Source organism: Podarcis melisellensis (assembly GCF_964234715.1).
Source record: "Podarcis melisellensis genome assembly, chromosome: 1".
In the NCBI taxonomy this organism is placed as follows: domain Eukaryota; kingdom Metazoa; phylum Chordata; class Lepidosauria; order Squamata; family Lacertidae; genus Podarcis; species Podarcis melisellensis.
In genome coordinates, this window is record NC_138528.1 from 101,275,926 (window position 1) to 101,297,177 (window position 21,252).

Sequence of the window (21,252 nt, forward strand, 5' to 3'; positions counted from 1 at the left end):
ACTCTCTTATCCACTGAGATTTGTAAACAGCTCTGGGAGCCTTATTTGGCTACAGAGCAGCATAAAAAATGCTGCAGATAAATAAATACGATTCAGCTGCATGATGAATTATTTTTATCTGATGCTTAGTTTGTCTTGGTGCTTAGCCATTGGAACAGTCACTCAAAGCAGGTGTAATGTGGTTCTTTTTCTTAGATAGGTTTCTAATAGTATGGGTGCACAACACTTCCAGTCTTTGCATACCTATTACTTTGCTTTTAACAACAGCATTTGCCTCAATATCTCTGGAAATGACTTTATCTGCAAAAAATTAGTTTTAAATTCTAAGCACATTCATATCCAGCGCTTGATGTGGTTAACCACTTTTAAAAGATAAGATCCCAACCTCATTTTAATTAGATCCTATTTCTGTGCTTTGTTTGTGTTGTCCTTTTCTTCCCTCTCTTACATGTCTGTGGTGAATTTTTTATTAGGATTTACAGCTTGTTGCGGCTGAAAAGCAGATAGCAAGATATATTCAGCAACTGATATGCTGTAATCTTGTCTTGGCTCACTATCAATGGGCTCTTGGCTCACTATCATTCAGCTATGTGAAGCCCTCTTGCTATTAGTGCAGGAGGGATAGAACGAGCTGAAGTAAATGGCATGTCTGGATTCCTGCAAAATATTTAATGTATCTTGAGAGTTACTGTTCAAAACAAACAGATTGTGATGGTAACACATCTTTCTTAATTCCTTGTCCAAATAACAATTCCTTGTCCAAATAAAGAACTGGTCGGGATTCAACTCTTTGTCCTGCTAGCATAAGCCTGTGGGAAGATTTCTGCTAGTGCATTGGGACTTCCTTCCCTCTCCTTAACCCAAGCCCCTCAGAATTGGGTGGAGGTTGAGGGAAAACCCAGAACAGGGCACGAGAGATGAAGAGGAGGAGGGGTTGTTCCATCTGGCAAGCCGAAAAGCTTGCACTGATTGAAAGATTGCCACAGTGTGCTATGTTGAATTCCTCCTGCTATATTTTGCCATTCTGCTTTAAAAATAGAATGCATTGAAGCACTGTTGCAATCTCACATTTTTAGGACTTCCCATTTGGTCATAAATCATGTGGGCAGCTGTGGCCCACTGTGATGATCTGTTTTCCATCGTAGGGTTGTTGGAGCAAAAATTACTAAATGTCTTGTAGCACCTTAGACCAGGTCAGCTGAAGGATAACACCTCTTGCATCTGATGAAGTGCACTTCTGCCTAGTCCACAAAAGCTTATGCCATAATAATTATGTTTTGTTGTTTGTACTGTTGTATTCTTGTGGTGCCAGATGCATGCCTAGGTTAGCCACATGCTGCTGAGATAATTTTTGTTTTTTTATAACCTTTTAATTGTTTTTGTATATTTTTAATTGCGTTATTTCATGACTGGTTTGTTTGCTGCCCTGGGCTCCTTTGGGAGGAAGTGTGGAATATAAATTTAATACACAAATAAGAATTTCACATTAATTGGGGCAGAGTTATGTCTTTGACCCTCCAGTCGTACCTAACAGCAGGGGAAGGGTGGTTTGAGGAGCACGATGAGAATAGAAAGTGGAGATGGCTGGGGGAGAGGAAGAGATGGGTAAAAAAAGGGGTTCAGGAGCTTCGACCTATTGTCTGGTTTTCCACTAGAACTCGCTTATTCAGCCCACTGCTGTTCTGCAGTGACCTGGGTTTGCAGACGTTGCTCAACTGCTGTCACATGTACCTTTTGATAATTCTGCACTCCCTACATGAGTACTGTTATGGCTAACTACTTCTGAAATTACGAGCTCTTTGAAAACTAATTTGCAATGCTCCTTCAAATGCATGCCTGTACATGCATGCATGTGCACGTTGATGTTCAGAGAGCAGAACTCAAAAGCTACCAGGCACGCACAAGGCCTTCGACATTCCTGAAATAGCTATCTCTGTATGTATTATATGGTTGTTTCCTGCTGCTGTACTTGTTGTGTGGTCATTTGCTGCCTCTGTTTTCAACATACAGCTCCTGCTGTCCCCTGTGATTCCGTGATGTCAATGAGAGCTGGATGGCACTACATTACACAAAGGCCATGCTGCCACAATAAAAAAAAAATCAGTGTGAAAATATATGCTATGGCAGCCTGGCCCTAGGGCTTGTAAGGATTTTGATAGGCCAAATTCCAAGTTGATAGGAATTTGTATACAAAAAGTATATAAAGACACAGTTTAGCTGACTGTGCTGTTGTCAGGGACTGCCGCTAGGTCCCAGCTCACAGAGGACCAACGCCCAGTGGATCTTATATACAAAAGTCTTTATTGAAGTTTAGTTTCCATTTCCAAGCTCTGGGCGCGCAGACCCCACGTCTTGACGCTAGATCGGCTAAGTCCCCTCTGACTCGCTGCTAAAGCCACACCACTTTAAGATTCTCGCTTTGCTCCACCTCCTACGCTGCTCCTTCCTACGCTGGGTCCTTCTGCCCTCAGGGGTTATCTCTTTCCTCGATTCCTCTGATGCTGACCCCCCTGAGCTCCACCCTTCCTTCCAACGGGCTTTAGGACCTGGCTCCCTGTCCGGACTCCCTGCTGTGCCGCTTGCCTGTACATTTGAACTTGGCGCGCGCGCCCAGACGGTAACCTTCCTTCTGACCGTTTCCCCGCTTCCGGATGTGGGCGTGGCCAACCCTGCCTCCTCTCCTCCCGCCGGTGGCAAGAACACTGGTCCCGACTCCTGGGACTCCCCCTCCCCACTGCGCTCAGGTGGGGAAGCTGGTCCCGATTTCCAGCTGCTGCTCAGGGACTCCCCGCTGGCCCCTCCCTCCTGAGGTTTCTCCCCTGGAACCTCCCTCGCTCTGGCCATCGGTGCTCCCTTCTGTGAGTCCTCCGATTCGCTAGAGAGGCTTGAGTCACGACTCTGGTAACTGTCACTGCCTGCACCCCCTTCGTCCTCTTCCTCCTCACTCTCCATTTGCTCCCCCTCCTGTGTCTCTCCTTCTGAACCCCTGACATCCATCCCCCCCTCGAAGCCCCCCCTTCCCCCCTCCCCCTCTTCCGGTGCGGGTTCTGGGTGCTCCCGTTCTGTGGGGGTGAGTCCGGGATACAGCTCGTCCCCTGAGGCATGCAACCATCGGGATAAGTCCGGGAAGTCCCCCATGGGCTCGGCGATCTCCTCCGCTTCCATCTCCTGCGCGGCGTGCTCAAAATCTGATGCCGCCCCCAAATCACCCAAGGGCCCCCCTCCCCCTGTCGCCTGAAGAGGATCCACTTCCCAGGGACCCTTCGGCACGTCTCTGCGCCAACCCACTTCGGGCTGGTCTTCCCACCAATAAGATCCCCCCGTGCCAAAACCTGAGAGCGATCCCTCCGGGGAGCTGCCTCCCTGAGCCGAGTCCTCAGCTGACGAGAAACCCCAGAAAGTGCTGGCCGAGAGTGTGGGTGTGAACAGACAATCCTCGAAAAAGCCCGCCGGCATAGGCTTGTGCGGGAAAAGTGTGTGGAATTCTTCCTTGAGCAACTGCTCCTGCACTGCGTAATCCGGCACCCACCTGTTGGCGCTGGCCGGGGTGTCCTCTGTGGCGAGAAGATATTCAATCCCGTCCTCCCCCCACCTTGAGTCCAAAATCTCTGTGGCTTCATTAAGTGGCTCCCCTCTCGGCGACCCCCCTTTCTTGGGCGCTTCCCTGAACGGGTCTGGCGCCGTCCCTGGTGCCTGAAACCTGTGGGGCTCTCTGTAGGGTGTGAGCACTGATCTATGAAAGACCGGGTGCATTCTGGACCCCTCCGGGAGCGTCAACCGGAAGGCCACTGGGTTGATCTGCGCCTCTACTTGGTAAGGCCCTAGCTGCTTGTGCCCGAGCTTCTTCTTGGCCAACGATCTGGCCGGAACTGCCTGGGCTGCTAACCAGACCCAGTCTCCCACCTGGATGTCTTCCCCAACCCTCCTGTGTCGGTCTGCCTGCACCTTGTACGCCTGTTTCGCCATCTCTAACTGCCTCCTGAGCTGCTCGTGGATCTCCTGCAACTCTGCTGCCACGGCCTCTGCTCCCTGCGGCTCCCCCTCCCTCACTGTGTCCAAACCCGGGAAGGTTCTGGGATGCCGCCCGTTGTTGGCGAAAAACGGTGTCACCCCCGTGGATCCGTGCTTCGTGTTGTTGTAGGCAAACTCGGCCAACGGTAGATAGTCCACCCAGGTCGAGGGCTGCTGGTTCGCGTAGCATCTCAGGTACTGCTGCATGATGGCGTTGACCCTCTCCGCCTGCCCGTTAGTCTGCGGGTGTCTCGCCGACGCCAGGCTGACCTTGACGTTCAGGAAACCCATCAGCTTCTGCCAGAAGTTGGAGATGAACTGGCGCCCCCTGTCTGACAAAATGGATCGTGGTAGGCCATGCACCTTGAACACGTGGTCTATAAACAGTTTAGCGGTCTGCTCGGCCGTGGCCACCTTCGCGCAAGGAATGAAGTGGGCCATCTTGGTGAACAGGTCTACTACCACGAGCACTGCCGTCTTGCCCCTCGAACTGGGCAGATCCGTGACAAAGTCCAGAGCCACCCTCTCCCACGGTTCGAACGGTGTCTGCAGTGGTTCCAACAGGCCCGCCGGCGGCTGGTGCACAGGCTTGGCCCTTTGGCAGGTGTCGCACCTATTGACGTAATCCGCGACATCTCCCCGCATCTTGGGCCACCAAAAGTCTCTGGCCACTAAGTCCACCGTCTTCTCCTTGCCAAAGTGCCCCGCGCTGGGCGCGTCGTGCAGCTGTTGCAGGACCTTAGCGCGGAGGCTGTCTCCTGGTACGTAGAGGACTCCCTTGTGTAGGAGCAGGCCGTCTCGCACTTGGAATTCGTCGCCCTTCGCCTTGCCGCTGCACACCTCCTCCATCTTGGCTCGGGCGAAAGAGTCTGTCTGTAGCGCGCGGCGCACCACGTCCAGGTCCACCGTGGCCGACGCGCAAGCCCACGCCTGTGGTGTGAAAATGTGCTTGGCCGCCGCCGGTGCCTCTGCCTCCAGATACTGCGGTTTCCTGGACAGCGCGTCCGCCAAGACGTTGCTGTTTCCTGGGATGTACTCAATTCTGAAGTCGAAATCTGCAAAGAACTCCGCCCAGCGGATGTGTCGCTGGTTCAGGAACCTCGCCGTGCGCCAGTACTCCAAGTTCTTATGGTCTGTGCGGACCTGCACCGTGTGCTTGGCTCCGACGAGGAAGTGCCGCCACGCCTTGAAGGCTGCATGTATGGCCAACAACTCCCTGTCCCAGATGGTGTAGTTTTGCTCCGCTTTGCTAAGTTTCCTTGAGTAGAAAGCGCACGGCCTCCAGTCCCCCTGGTGGTCTTGCTGCAACAGAACGGCTCCCACGGCCCTGTCTGAGGCGTCCGTCTCCACTCTCATGGGCCTGCTGGGATTTACGTGTAGTAGGTTCTCCTCGGAAGCGAAGAGCTGCTTGAGCTTCTGAAAGGACTGCTCCGCCTGCTCCGTCCAGATGAACCTCTTCTTTTTGGAACTGAGGGTGTCGGTGATGGCCGCTGTCTGCATGGCGAAACCCTTGATGAACTTACGATAAAAGTTGGCAAAACCGACAAACCTCTGTACTTCCTTCCTATTGCGTGGGCTTTTCCAGTCCAGTACTGCACGTACCTTGGCACTGTCCATGGCCAGTCCCTTGTCGGACAGTTTGTAGCCCAAGAAATCCACCTCTGTCTGGTCGAACTGGCACTTCTCCAGCTTGGCGTACAGCCTGTGCTCCCACAGCCTCTGCAGAACTTCCCTGACATCTCTTTCATGTGCCTCTGGCGATTCCGAGAAGATCAGGATGTCGTCCAGGAAGCAGACGCACTTCTTGTAGAGAAGACCCGCCAAGACATGATGCATGAAGGCTTGAAAGCAGTGGGAACCATTTTTTAATCCAAAAGGCATAACTCTATATTCATAAGTGCCCAGCGGCGTAAACATGGTCGTTTTCCATTCGTCGCCTTCCCGCACGCGAATGAGATTGTACGCTCCGCGCAGGTCCAACTTGGTAAAGATGCGACCCTTCCTCACTGTCGCCAGCAGGTCATCGATCTTGGGCATAGGGAAGGCCGAAGGCTTGGTCCTCTGGTTCAAAAAGCGAAAGTCCACGACCAGCCTCTTCTGGGGCGTGTCCCGCTTCTTTACAAAGAACACAGGACTGCCCCCGGCCGCTTTGGACTCCCGGATGAATCCACGCTTCAGGTTGTGATCTATGAACTCCCTGAGCTCTTGCAATTCATCCTCAGACATGGAATACAGTTTCCCCGTCGGGAGTGTCGCCCCCGGCAGGAGGTCGATCTTGCAGTCGTAGGGCCTGTGGGGAGGCAGCTTGTCTGCTTCCTTCTCGCAGAAGACCTCCAAAAACTCCTTGTACTTGTTAGGCACCGCTTGCAACACTCCCAAGTTCAGATGTGGTCCATCCTCGTGCCCCTCATCTTCCAAATCCACCAGGATGCAGTGTTCTGCGCAGTAAGAGGAGCCGAAGGTCAGTTGCCGCTGGTACCAAGCTAATGCTGGGCTGTGCCTATCCAGCCAACTCATTCCCAACACTATGGGCGTGTCTGACAGGCGGGTGACGTTGAAGCTGATGACTTCGCGGTGATTTCCAATGCGCATCACCATTGGCGGCGTCTGCTGCAGCACTTGCCCTCCCAGTAGCTCCCTGCCGTCCACCGTGACGACTTTCAGAGGTACCGTCGCTGGCAAAAGGGCTATGCCATGTTGCTGGAGGAACTGCATGTCTATAAAATCTGCATTGCTCCCTGAGTCAATGGTAATGGGAAGTTCCACAGGGAGCCCATTGGGGAGTTGGATAGATGCGGTGAGCTGCACTACTGGTTTGGGTGGGAGGGGGTCGGTGGGCTGTAAGAGTACTGGGGATTGCTTCACTGACTTGTCTGGCTGGTCCCCAGTGATCCCATTTCCAGCCAGACAGTGGAGTTTCCCTGCTGTGATTCACTCTGCTGAACTGCATTTGTTACTGTCACCGCGGCTGCACTGTGCTTGTGAAACCTCTGGGGACACTCTTTCGCCATGTGCTGAGCACTGTCGCAGATGTAGCATTTCCTGGTTCCTCTAGGAGGCTTCATCTTGGCTGCTCCCGGCGCTAGGGCTCCTGCTGTATGCTGAGCCTTAGCACCACCAAGCTCCATCGGCTCCTCTCCCCCTCCCAGTGGAGGCATGGATCGAGCGCGCGCCGCCTCCTTGGGGAAGGGAGGCGGTGCTCTTGCCGGCGTGCGTCCCAAATGCCCTTCCTCCTGGCTCCAAGGGCGTCCTTCCAGGCGAACCCCAATGGTGAGCGCCCGTTCCACAACGTCCTTGGTGGTTTGGGGTCTCTCACCCCTGGCAATCTCATCTTTCACAGGTCCGCTCAGCCCCTCCCAGAAAAGATCTCTGACAGGAGACGATTCCTTCTCCCACGCTAATGCATTCACCAAAGCGAAGAAACGCGAATGGTATTGCCTCACAGTGGCTCTGCCTTGTCTTAGTCCGTGAATCTGTTTCCTAGCGATATCCACATCAATCTCAGACAAAAAACACGCATCCATCACTTTAATGAAGGCAACTGCGTTTTGGAGGGCTGGATCCTTGTCTCTCCAGAGATTGCGCAGCCACGATTTCGCCTCCCCCCGTAAATGCGAAATGATAAATGCCACTCTTTCCTCCTCATTCTTAAAGTCTTTGTCAAGCAGCTGCAGTGCATATTTTAAATCTGCTCTGAAGTTAGGATACTCCTGCAGGTCCCCATTGAAGTGAGACACCAGGCTCCCTCCTCTGTTCCCCAGCCCAATCCCTTCTGGTCTGGTGACCGGTAGCCTCTGTGCAGTTAGCACATCTAACCTGGTTCGCAGATCCTGGCAGGCAGCAGCTGCTTCCAGTTCACTCTTTCTGGATGCCGCAATTTCTGCAGTCAGTTGCGTCACTGCGTTTTGCAAACTTGCTATCTTCTCTTCGGTAGTCATTTTCCCGGTTTTTGTGAGCTAGCGAAGCACCAATCTTCACCCTCCGCTGCTTTCCCACACGCCACGAGGTTGCAAGATTGGTGGAAAAGGTCGGAGAGGGGACTTACTGTCAGGGACTGCCGCTAGGTCCCAGCTCACAGAGGACCAACGCCCAGTGGATCTTATATACAAAAGTCTTTATTGAAGTTTAGTTTCCATTTCCAAGCTCTGGGCGCGCAGACCCCACGTCTTGACGCTAGATCGGCTAAGTCCCCTCTGACTCGCTGCTAAAGCCACACCACTTTAAGATTCTCGCTTTGCTCCACCTCCTACGCTGCTCCTTCCTACGCTGGGTCCTTCTGCCCTCAGGGGTTATCTCTTTCCTCGATTCCTCTGACGCTGACCCCCCTGAGCTCCACCCTCCCTTCCGACGGGCTTTAGGACCTGGCTCCCTGTCCGGACTCCCTGCTGTGCCGCTCGCCTGTACATTTGAACTTGGCGCGCGCGCCCAGACGGTAACCTTCCTTCTGACCGTTTCCCCGCTTCCGGATGTGGGCGTGGCCAACCCTGCCTCCTCTCCTCCCGCCGGTGGCAAGAACACTGGTCCCGACTCCTGGGACTCCCCCTCCCCACTGCGCTCAGGTGGGGAAGCTGGTCCCGATTTCCAGCTGCTGCTCAGGGACTCCCCGCTGGCCCCTCCCTCCTGAGGTTTCTCCCCTGGAACCTCCCTCGCTCTGGCCATCGGTGCTCCCTTCTGTGAGTCCTCCGATTCGCTAGAGAGGCTTGAGTCACGACTCTGGTAACTGTCACTGCCTGCACCCCCTTCGTCCTCTTCCTCCTCACTCTCCATTTGCTCCCCCTCCTGTGTCTCTCCTTCTGAACCCCTGACAGCTGTGTATATCTTTACTACTGCATTTTGTGAATAGTTTTACACCCACAGGTATATACCGGTATATATTCCTGCCAGCTGATGGCAACACCTCACGCATCTAATCAACTGGACTCAAGTCCACAAAAAGGAGTCACCTTTTTGGCTTCACCAAAAGGCACCCGTTTGTCAGCTTCTCCTACCTCTTCAGTACTCATTGATTTAATTTAAGAGGCTTTCTGTTATAAGATGTCTCTTTAACTAAGTTGGCCCACCAGTGTTAGGGATCTGGGTGTGGATCTTGATTTATTTTCCGCCTGTTTACCTTTTCACGTATCTTATCTTTCATCCTTTCAGCTTCCATTTCAATTGTTTTATTCAGTGCTTTTTTCTAAAAAAATGTTTAGGGGTACTCTCATTTTGGCTCAAGAAAAATCACCATTTTATAGTTCAAATCAGGAAAACTAAATGCAGTAAATGGACTAAAGTACAAATAACATGCATTACCTCATATTACACAGCTGACCATCACAGTAACTTCCACATTGGCATGAGGTTGTATGCACTAGCATCTTCCCGATTCCTCTGCTTGCTGATGGTGTTCATTGTCAGATGTTGTCCTTTCAAAAACTATGAATTTACATACACCAATTCCTACTTCACACATTAAACCCTCGCTTCTGTCTGAGACCGGAAACACTGTGACAGGAAATGAGGCCGCCATTGGGGGTAGCAATGAAACTGACAATTCACCGTGCTAGAGAAGAAACTAAAAATTTTAAAATCCTCTTCCGTTAGATTCACAAAATGTTTAGGGGTACATGTACCCCTGCGTCCCCCCCAGAAAAAGCACTGGTTTTCTTCCTTTTGTCAACTGTCCTGCGAATAGAACTGAACAACTGCAGTGTTTAGACGTAGTTTATGTCATAATTATGCCAGTCTCTTGTTCTGTTTTGACAGGAAAATAACAAATGTTTATTAAGTACAGTATAAACAAAAGTACAGAATGAAGATGGGCAAACTGCCACCTAACAAAACATTATCAGCAATATTCGTTCAGTGCATTTGTTAGTCTTTTAAGTGGTACAGAACTTTGTTGTTTTTGCTAAAACAGACTTGCGTGACTACTCGTTTGGAAGCTGACTTTTTGTTTGTGAATCTCATTGTTAGTGTGTTTCTCTGTGTGTTTGGGTTCGTATCCTTTGGCTTCGTGCCAACTCAAGTATGCTCCAGGGGGGAAATCATTCATTTTCATACAGGGGAAATTTGGCATGTAACCAGCATTACCATGAATGGGCCTTGTCTGTCCAAATCACAACAGAAGAGATTTTAGTACTCAGCATGATGGTGGGTGTGGCAGAGAGTAACAACAGTAGCAACAAAAGGATGAAAGCAAGGATTGCCTCTCAAAATGGCAGCTAGTCAAAGAGCTAGGATCTGACACACAAAGAGCCGGGAAAACCCCTACCAAACAAGCACTGCAGTGCCTGTAAAACCATAATGTCTACCTGAGTTAATTTATCACTCAAGAAAAAGCCGGGTCATATGTTCTCAGTGTAATATGTATTTATTGGGTGTAGAGACAGCCGCATCTTCAAAGTAGTTTTGAGGAAATCCTTTCAGAAATGTTTGTAATATCTGTAATTTGTGTGAATAGGCCTACAGCAAAAATAGCTCAAAGAACACACAACTAAATTTATGTACCAGGATAAATATTTATATGTAAATCTAAGTGTGACTGTGTAAGATGCAGAAAAGACCTCCAGTAGACAGATATGGAAGTTCTTGTGCAGCTTAATTACATATGGTTTGGATCTGATAGCATTTCTGAAGCCTTTGGCTCATGTTGGGGAGCCCTCAGCTCTAAGCTTTGGATTAAGGTGCTTTTTTTTTTTTTTACATTGAGGCATTCATGTTATAATGGGTGGGAAAGAAAGTGAGAGATGGTGACTGCTGGCCATATATTTTGTAAGTTGACCTGTTTCTTGGGCCAGGACTTTTTGTGTGTGTGTCAGTAAAGAGTACCAGTACCCCCTTTTTTTGCTGCCTATTTTGTGCTGGCACCTATGACACTTCTGTCAATATATGACTACAAACACCTCATTGTTGTTATTATTTTGGTTAAAACACCCTCCACACTGGCCCTGGCTTTGTCATCTGCTGACCAAACAATGGTGTCAGATGGAAAGGAAATCAACACAGGTGTGGGATCCTGGGACAATCAGGATTCTCCTTTGCATGGAAGAGCCTTACGCACATACATCTCATTCCGGCCGATGCAAAAGCCACAGCTAACAGACTGGTGGCTATAACTAGAAGGTGCAATCTCATACTCCATTCACATGTTTCTGAAGATGTGAGACGGGAGTTGCTGGCGCTACCTGAACCTGAACATTCTGTGTCCCAGGTGGTGAACCTGCTTGATTATTTTGACAGGGATAAATGTCAAGTTTCCTGTTCCAGTAGCCAATGATTCCTTAATCTCAAATGTGGAAATCATCATCTACAGTAGGTCTTTTTATAAGACAGTTGTTATGGAAAGGTATGAGGCTCAGGTGGGTGCAGCCAATGCTGCGTGGAAGGCGACAGCTTATCCTGCCACAACAAATGTTATGTCATTCCATCATGATCAACGTTTCGTAATGCAACAAATATTCTGCGATTCCGTCATGATCAATATTTCGTATCTAAGCAAGGGCTTGTATTGGAGTTGTGGGGTTCTGGGAGTGTCAATAAATTCTGCAAATGCATACGTTCGGTGAAGTATTCTGATTTTTATTAAAGCTCTAACACATTTGTTGCACTGTGACTCATCCTGGTCTCTTGTGCTGCACTGGTTAACCTGTCATGGTACTGTGATCAGTGGCTTAGAGAACCTCCTGGATTTCCCAAATAAGTTTTAACTGAAGTGGCTTTGGCAGCGTATTCATTTCCTGCGGGTGTTCATTTCCTGCAGCACAAAGACCAACTATGTATCTGACATGCAAGGGCAGTTCCTTGAGGCCGCAGTTATAATGGCATTCTAAACACTCGCGCTGAGCAAATAAATCTTTCTCTTTGCCTGAGATGTATGTGGCATGCCACCTATTAATGTGGGTTTCCTGCGTTTTGATCTCCTCAGCATGCAACAGCTCAGACAAAAGCAAATCATCTGATCATGTTTCATACTATTTCATGCTTATTTCCCTGGTTTCTGTTTTATTTCTTCCAGACCAGCCATCCATAGCAACCTAACCTCCATAAACACATCTTTGTGTACCTTGATAAGACAGTAACTTTTTGGCTTACAATCACAGGGCATATTCTACAGTAGGTGCTCCTTCCCCTGCCTCTCAGCTCTGCAGGGTTCCTGGGAGAATGACTATTTCAGATTCATAGTGTAGATAGTAAGTCCCTTGAAGGATTATCTAAGGACTGGTGTGCACATGCAGCAGATTAAGGTGGTGCGGCTCAGCTTTTTACTTGCAGGACTTAAAAATAAATAAATCAGGATTAGTCAGTTCCCAAAATATGAGGCCCAAGCTGCTAGCTGAACTGGTACAGTGGGAGGGGGGTGTCTACTGCTTTGGGAGGAACTTTGGTTTAGGAAAGTCACAAAAAGCTGCATAAAAAAATGAGGAAAAACCACTGAAAAGCCAGTGTAAAGAAGAGAATCAGAGAGAACAAAACCCACCACCCACTAAAAGCCTGGGCCAAGGTGGGAACAGGGAATGAATATAGCCTGGCTTCTACAAAATAAAGGTGATGCAGAAATATATATATATATATATATATATATATATATATATATATATATATATATATATATATATATATGCAGGTTTTGGTGTCCTCGGGTGTCTTCCCGTGTAAATGTTGAGGTGTCTAGGCGACGTTTCGACGAGGTCTCACTCGTCATCTTCAGGCTGGTGCTTTCGGCTTCTTGTTACTGGAACAGAGCAGGATCTCAGTGTTTGAGTTCCTATAAATACTGTTGAGGGGGTGTGGTGTATAGCCTCCAATGTTCTGGGCAGAGAGGAAGTTCCCAGGCTAGTGTGCCTTTTCTTCTTTTGTTCCTTAATTACTTGAGGGATATCTTGAGTGATTTCTTGAGTGATATCCTGAGTACCACTTAGGTGGGTCATTAGGTGTGGATTAGTTGCTAAAGTCTTTGTGTCTTGACCTCTTGAACTTTGTGAAGAGTTTTTCTGAGAAGATGGCTGTACTGCACTTAGTTGTGCTCTGGCTTGGCTTCGTGTATAGGGGCGAGCTGTGGTTTTGTGGCCTGTGTCAGCCAGATCTGTGTAGGGATTGCAGGGGGGTGCAGCATCCGGAGGTGCCACCATGGTTTGGCTACTGGATGGTGTCTGTAATTTATCTGTGGAGAGGGTCTGGGTTTGGGTCTGGTGTGGTTGATTGGTGATGGCGTTCTGTGTGCCTCTGGATCTGGTGTCAGTTTTTGTGGGGAGGGCTAATTTCCAGATGTCTGGCAAGCGGGATGTGTCGTCACGCTTGTTCATGTTGTGAGGGTGTTTCTCTATCTCGATGGCTTCCATGATTATTCTCTTGTGGTGATGTTCCATGTTAAAGAGCAATTTGGAATCTGCAAAATTAATTTCGTGTCCTGTTTCTTTCATGTGTTGGAAAAGAGAGGAAGTTTTTTCTTCTTTTTTGACGGCATTCTTGTGTTCTGCGATACGTGCATTTATTCGTCTGTTTGTTTGTCCAATGTACGTGGCTGGGCAGACTTTGCAGGGTATTTCATAGACCCCTTGGTTTTCCAACTGGATTTTATCCTTGGGGTTTCTGAGGATATTGGCTATTTTTTGGTTGGTGCAAAAGGCTGTTTTGATATTGTGTTTATGGAGGATTTTGCTAATTTTATCTGTAGTGCCCTTGATATAAGGAAGGAGGGCCATGCCATTGTTTTCTTCTGTGTCTTGGAACTCAAACACTGAGATCCTGCTCTGTTCCAGTAACAAGAAGCCGAAAGCACCAGCCTGAAGATGACGAGTGAGACCTCGTCGAAACGTCGCCTAGACACCCCAACTTTTACACGGGAAGACACCCGAGGACACCAAAACCTGCATTCCTGTACCCGTGAAAATCTACGAAAGCATATATATATATATATATATATATATATATATATATATATATATATGTATGTATATGTATGTATGTATATGTATGTGTATGTATATGTATATGTATATGTATATATGTGTGTGTGTGTGTGTGTGTCTGGAAAGGAATGTCCTAATCAAGGCATCACTATGGTTGTTTAAGTAATTTGATCTTGGTGGTTTCTGATTTGAACTTACCTGATTTGCAGTTCCCACAGTAATGTGCAGTCCATTATCCTTATCAGATTTTGCTCTTCTCCAGATTTTGGTATGCTGTTCTCAGCTTGTAAAAGTGCCAAAATGCATTTAGAAATGCATATTTAGGGATAAAATACAGTAAAACAAATATTATTTAAATGCAATTTTGGGGGATTTTCTTTAATTTGTAATTTTAATGTGGAATTGAGATTGAATAGACTTATGAATGAACACATGTGAAAGTAACATGGACTGGTCTGTCCATCCCTTGGCACCGCTATAGGGAAGGTCACTATTCCTCAGCACATTACCAATGAAGGCAGGTTCAAAAAGGTGATATTAAATAATGGACATATTTACAATATTAATCCATAGCAGAAGACACACAGCAAGAGACAAAGTCAAGAACATGCAAGGCAGAAACTTCAGGACATTTTGAGAGTCCATCACAGCTATCTTTTTTGGCATGAATGTGTACGAACTTTGGAGCACTATCTTGAGCTAATCTCCTGTGGTTCCCCATCCCTATACCCCTTTGTGTGTGGTTAACACATTGACTAAGCTTCAGAATGAAAGATGAACCACTAGCTTTGTTACCAAGGTTTTGGCTCTCTGCCACCAGTCAAGGCTAGGCACAATAACCTTCACTTCAATTAAATAAAAGTTAGATGGATAGTCATTACCTTCTCATTCTTCTTTCATCACTGCCACCCTAATCACAGAAGCTCAAAAACTGGAATTATAAAATTGCAGGGCTCGTGGTGATTTGAAGGTCATCCAAGTTAAGTGGTGTTGGGTATGTGCTTTACCCTGGTATGACTCAAACATGCATGACATCCTCTAGGCCCGTGTTCCTCAAACTGGCCACCTCCAGATCACAATTCTAAACATTCCTGACCATGGGAATTGCAGTCTGGTAGCATCTGGAAGGCACCAGGCCGGGGAAGGTAGTTGCTGGCGAAGATGAAAAATCTCAAGGCCACCAGGTTATCTCACTTATGGTACTCAAGCAATAGGGTAGATGACCAAGGCCAAACTGCGGCCCATGATAGAACTTGGATGTTTAAGAAAAGTGAAGGGACCTAGAATTGTATGAGAGATGTTTCTCGTGAGTTTGTGTCCTGCTGCATTAGAGGTCATAACTGAAGGGAAAAATACCAAGGATCTGACCAGAGGAGGAAGACAAATAGGAGCCCCCGCTTGAGGTAGGCAAACCCAAGAGACTCAGTGGTTTAGACCACACTGCTACACTTTAAACTTTTTTTAAAAAAAATTCTAGGCATTTTACAAAGCAGGTTCAGATGTTCCTCAAGATAATGTAAATGAAGATGGATGTCATAGACTGTTTATCAAAAGAGAGAGTCAGGTTACTATGAATGTAACATTGCAGTAATATCTACTATGGCATTTCAATCTTAAATATAGAATTGCAACAATACTATCTGTGTTACTTAGTTAATGTTGTATTTCATTAATATCCATATTAAATTGGTAGTTAAGCACATCAGAGTGTCATCCATCGATTAGTAAAATGGTAGGTCTAGAGAGGGAGAACCTGTAGTGAGGAAACAGTCGTGTTGAGTATTATTAGAGAGGCATGCCCCCAAAATTGGCCCTATGGAGGTTGCGAGGGCTCCCAAAACAGTGTGCAGTAGGTAGAGTGGTGGGGAGTCATTCCACCTGAAATGTTTTCACAGATGGAACAACTGGAAGAGCACAGTGTTGAATTCAACCTGGTGTTATTCCTACAATCAAGTTGAATTAGCTTCCAAAAAAAGTTCACAAAATACAGAAACATTAGGAGTTAAAATTACAGTAATTTTTTTTGAAAGTACAAAAATGTTTCAACTGTTACAAAATACCCTAGTTGGCTAAAATGAGCCATTGTGTCTCTGTAAGGATTTTTAGCAATCTCTTGTCAATAGTAACAATTGATTATCGGATTGCTGCAAACACATCCCTTGCTGTGTGCACACAGCAGGATATCTTCATAAAAGATCATTGCACTCTGTGTCTTTCACAGGACCGGCCCACCCATGAGGCAAGTTGAGGCAGCAGGATCCATAGGGGCAGCAGACCCCGATGTACATCTTTATTCACCTGATGAATATCTTCCCTCACCCCTTCTCCCCTGGTGGAGAGTGGGGTGCCATTTTGTCTCAGGTGCCTAAATGTCTTGGAAAAGCCCTGCTCTTTTATATGAGTTGAGTTTCACATTCATTCCTGTATGGAAAGCTATGAATCACATCATCGCATTTTTAAAAATATCGAATAGTAAATTGTGTGTGCTGTCAGGGCAATGCCCTCGATGCTCCAGAGTTTTTACCATGGGTCTGGACCCTACAGTTCTTTTAGCATGCTACTTCCACCCTTAGCAAACATGCAGAAGCCATGCCTTGCGTGTCTTTGTGTTGATTTTCTCCTGCCTGTAAATACCAATCCTCTGTGCTTCTCCCTCCCCCCACAAAGAAACATGAATACTGTTTTTGTTGCCTTTTGTAGCTTGATTTCTGTAACTGGATCTTGCTCTCTGGAGTCTCTATTATGCCTGCTGCTAAACTGCTCCTTTGATGGGAGAGGCTTCCAGTTACCAAATTCCCCCAAACCTTCACTGAGATGTGAACATCTATATATATAGGCCTCCCAACTTTATTTTGGAAGGCAGGCTGTTAAAAATGTTACACTGGCTCTGCCTTCTGCCGCTGCAACATTTCTCTACATCCATGGAAAGTTACCAAATACTCTCGTGCGAACAGACAACAGAGAGATGCAGGTAGCTGAGCAAAAGAGGTATAGAGTCCAGCAACAGCAGGGAACAGAAACCTATTGGATTTGCGATGAAAACCATATATGTAAGTAGCAGTAATGTTGAGAACATATTAAAAAAAATGCTTTGTGGCAGCAGAGGTTGGCACTGCTGTCGAAAGAAGATACAGGGGGAAAGAAGCTTCTTAGTCCAATAAGTTTGGATAGATGATTATAAGCCACCAAGTTAGACTGGGGTGCACAGAAGAGGAATGTTTTCATATTTCCAAAGCCGACTCTGAGAATTCATGTCAGAGGCAGTATAATGAAATCAGATTAGCCTACCCTCTTGCCTTGCCTTTTTAATGCGATGAGGAGATAAACAAGCATGGAGTACTCATCCTGAGTGAATCAGAGAGGGTCCTCTGCTTCCTCTTGATTGTTAACAGGTGGCATTGGGCAGGTAAGATCCTTGGAGGGAATTGCTTTCTGTTTAAGTGCTTCCAACCTCTCAGCACAAGCTTTCCATTTCTAAAATTCCATCGCCCTCCTTAACTTGGCTTCTTCATGCTCTGCTCCATCACTAGGTCATGCATCAGTGTGCTCTGTGTGAAAACGACTTCACTGCCAGCCACCTGCCATATAAACCTGTGCCTATGTTTGCAAATGATCTCTCTCACCTTTTGGAAGTGCATCTTTTACTTGATGAATAATTCATACATATTTGAAATGCAGCATTCAGCTCCTTTGCAAATGTTCTTGAGCTTGAATTGTAGAACTGTTTTGAGTTTCAAAGGCAGGTTTGTCTCAAAACTAGCTACACGGTTTTACTCAAAACGTTAACAGTCTTTGCCTCTCACTGTCTACCAACTCTTCATATATGCTTTGCAGAATTTTGAGCTGCGTGACAGCCTCGGATATAGGCTGCTGAGCCTGGTTTGATGACCTGTCCTCTTTATCTCTTTATCTTTATCTCTTTATCTCTTTTATTATAAATCCATTTAGTAACTGCCTTTTCATTTTGACAACTTTTAGCATTTGCTGAAAACAACTGTTTTAATACCATATACTTTTTGCATGCATTGGTTAAATATTTGGTAGAACTGAAAACATTTAGGAATTGATAAATATGTATCAGCCAGACAATTAAAGGGCTCATTTGAAGAAGAAACTAATGTAAATTATGATATAATTTCACTCCATTCTATATATAGTTTTCTACCCCCCTCACCTTCACCACTACATTGCCAATGAGAAAGCTCAGCCTCATTGATCTATTTTTAGGGGATTGTGGCATAGGATTTTGTTCCTAAAGTTTTAATGTGAGAGTCTGCAAACCCTTGGGTTAATTACCCTAAGCATGCTGACACCCTGGTCTTCTTTCTCAGTGGTCTCATTTTGACTGCAATCCTGTTTGGCACCTCTCAGGTGTGCGCCATTGCCATTGTAAGAGAACAAAGAAGGCGTTCATGGTGAGTTCTGGCACCTTTTTTTCTAGAAAAATAGAGCTGGGTGTGGGTATTAAGTGGCAACTGTAGAAGTTCCAATTCTGCCTATCAAAGTGGTCAAGTGCACACATATAATGGGGTAAGGCGATCTCATAGGCAAGTTGTTAATGGGTTTATCTACTAATAGCAACACCTTGAACTCAGCCCAGTTGCAAATCGACAGCCAGTTCAGACCTCTGAGCGCATTGCATGGGGTTGCAGTGTGAGTTTGCTGATTGGAATGCATGGTTCTCTTAGGCTAGGTGGCACTGGTAGCATTCAACAGGCACCACTAGACAAATATGGTTTGAGAGTTCTTGGAATTTTCATTAACTTGCAGCAGATGACTGGTTCGCAGTTCTCTCTTCTGCTGCTTGCTGTTGTTGTTTCTGGGGGGAGTGTAGAAGAATGAGGGTTAAGCACTGTGTGCGTGGCAAGTTTGTGCCACATATGAGATGAAAGAGGGATGACAGAAAGCAGCAAACCTGGATATAATTTAAATATAAATGAGTGTTTATCCTGCCTTAGTGTTTAGAGGCACAATTATGTCAACAAATAGTGCTGGGTGGTGTGTCATTTTGGGAAACCAGCACAGCTGCAACCGTCTGCAATGTCTATAATTTGACATAATTAAGCCAGCCTCAGCTTAATTAGTTCAGTGTCCCCAGTATTATAAATATTGCATTATTATTATTATTATTATCCCCCCCCCAGGCAATTTCTTTTCTAACTTGGAAACTTTCTCTCTCCCTGCTCCTGCCCTCAAAAGTTTTCCTAATGCTAGCAGAGAGACTTAGAAATGACTGGAGAACAGTGCTGCAGTCACTGTGCCTCTGGATGGCTGCCACCGTGAGTGAACAAAGCCCAGGATTTCTCAGGGAATGCAGGCACTGATACCTTTATCATTTCTGTTGGACCTATTAACACTAGAATGCAGGCATCTCATTTTCTGTCAGGTGTGCACAAAGACCGTTTGTTGTTGGAGGGGCTGAGCTAGAAACTTGGCCCGGCTTTGCTAACTTCCAGGGACCAGAAGAAGAAATCTGCCATCTCATTACGGTTGACCCAGTTCCTACCTTTCCTTGTAATAATGTTACAGTAGTGTTTAGAGATTTTATGCAAACATACTCTTAAAGCGCTGTCAAGAGAACCCTGGGTTAAGTGGTGACAGGTGCTATTGCATGTATGGGTGTGCTAGCATGTCCCCTTCCCCCTTCCCATTCCCTTATTCAGTATGAGCCCATTAATGCAGCTTTTTCAAATAAACTGTTTATATATATGAGAGAGAGGGAGAGAGGAGAGATTCTACTGACTTTTCAGGTTTCTGTCCTGCTCCAGGGAGCCAAATGAACGTGACATGTGCTGCCAGAGACATGTAGAACAGCTGATCTGGGTGAACCCTGAGGTTGGTGACCAGATCCCATAGCCTCCAACATTTCTCCAATGAAAATAGAGACATCCTATTCAACAACAACAACAACAACAACAAATAATTTTATTATTTATACCCCACCCATCTGACTGGCTGTCCCAGCTACTCTGGGCAGCTTCCAACATATATAGAAACATAATAAAACATTAAACGTTAAACAGCTCACATAACGCCAACATCTCCATTGAAAATAGGAACATCCCACCATACCCTCCAACATTTCCCCAATGAAATAGGGACGTCCTAAGGAAAAGCAGGGAATTCTGGGATCAAATCAGAAACCCAGACAGCTTCTGTAAATCTGAGACTGTCCCTGGAAAATAGGGACACTTGGAGGATCTGAGATGCTCAGTCCCAGAGTGCCTTCCTCTCTTTGCCGACCATCAGCCATGACAAAGATAGAAATGCTGCAGGTAATAGCCCAATACTGAATTCACCTCTAATACTACAAGCCAGCTTGCTGACTGCTGAACATTTGACCGAGAGTCTGCCGTGTGGAACACAGACCTAAGGAAAGCAGCTATTAAGGTGTTCTGGAAATTAAGGGGAAATTGAAGATTAATGGGACCTAAGCAGCCATTAGTCCCCAGTTGAAAATAAAGCAGTGGCCAATGTGTGAGAGTGGCAGGGTATATACTTTATTCACCCTGGGATTCTTTAAAGGCTGTATTAAAGTGTATCACTGGTCTGGCACATAGCAAGTTCACTTTATGATGAATTGGGAAAGGTACAAGAAAGGATAATTGTACCGGAGTGCTGTCATGTGGAGAAAGAAAGAGTTGGGCCTCTTGGGGAATTGTAGAATAATGAGGAATTGTGCCCCAGTCATACAACATGGCCATTGCTGCTTGGCTGTTTCCTAGCAGGGGTGGAATTTGTCAAGATAGCAAAGCCCTCAAAACTTGTGTTCAGCATTTTTCAGAGCAAAGTACTACACTCTTAAGTGGACCATCATGCCAGCAGGCATGCCTTTGTCAATAAAGATAGCACTAAAAACACACACTGTTGAGTTTTCTATTATCTAGCAAACCCTGAAACACCACGTGGAGCTTTTTTTTTTTTTTAAATGCTCCCTGTTAGGCAAACCTTTCAGAACAGTGTTTCAAGAGGAGGTTTCAGAAGGAGCACATGGAAATACGAGGCAGTTAATTAAAATAAAAAGGATCACTCTTGCATATAACATTAAAAAAATTAAGGCATTGGGCAAACTTCCAACTAATTATTTATTACTGGAGATGCTGATCTTTTTTGGGGGGGCATAGGAAGAGTATAGCTATTATGTTCATGCTTTGATTCAGTGGACATCATCACCATCTGTGTTCAGGAAACTAAAGACAAGGGTAAGCTAGAAACTGGGTTATAGCAGCAGTCCCTCAAATTAAACTAATAACAAGGAATGGTACCTGTTTGGTCAATCCTAAGGATCATTTACTCAAAGGTCTACAAGACTTTTCTTAAAAGCCTGATATATATTCAATGCATCCTTTCA

The 21,252-nt window shown here is 46.4% G+C and overlaps 1 protein-coding gene across 4 annotated transcripts in view; it reads left to right on the forward strand.

The window, feature by feature from the left end:
• Nucleotides 1-21,252, forward strand: part of LYPD6B (LY6/PLAUR domain containing 6B) — a 65,921-nt gene that overhangs the window by 19,153 nt on the left and 25,516 nt on the right. Inside the window, exon 2 of one of the 4 annotated variants that reach the window (XM_081930068.1) lies at nucleotides 18,233-18,316. The exons of the other annotated variants lie outside the window; for them this stretch is intronic. The gene's annotated coding sequence lies outside the window, so the exon portion shown is untranslated. The remainder of the gene's footprint in view (nucleotides 1-18,232; nucleotides 18,317-21,252) is intronic. 4 annotated transcript variants of the gene reach the window in all.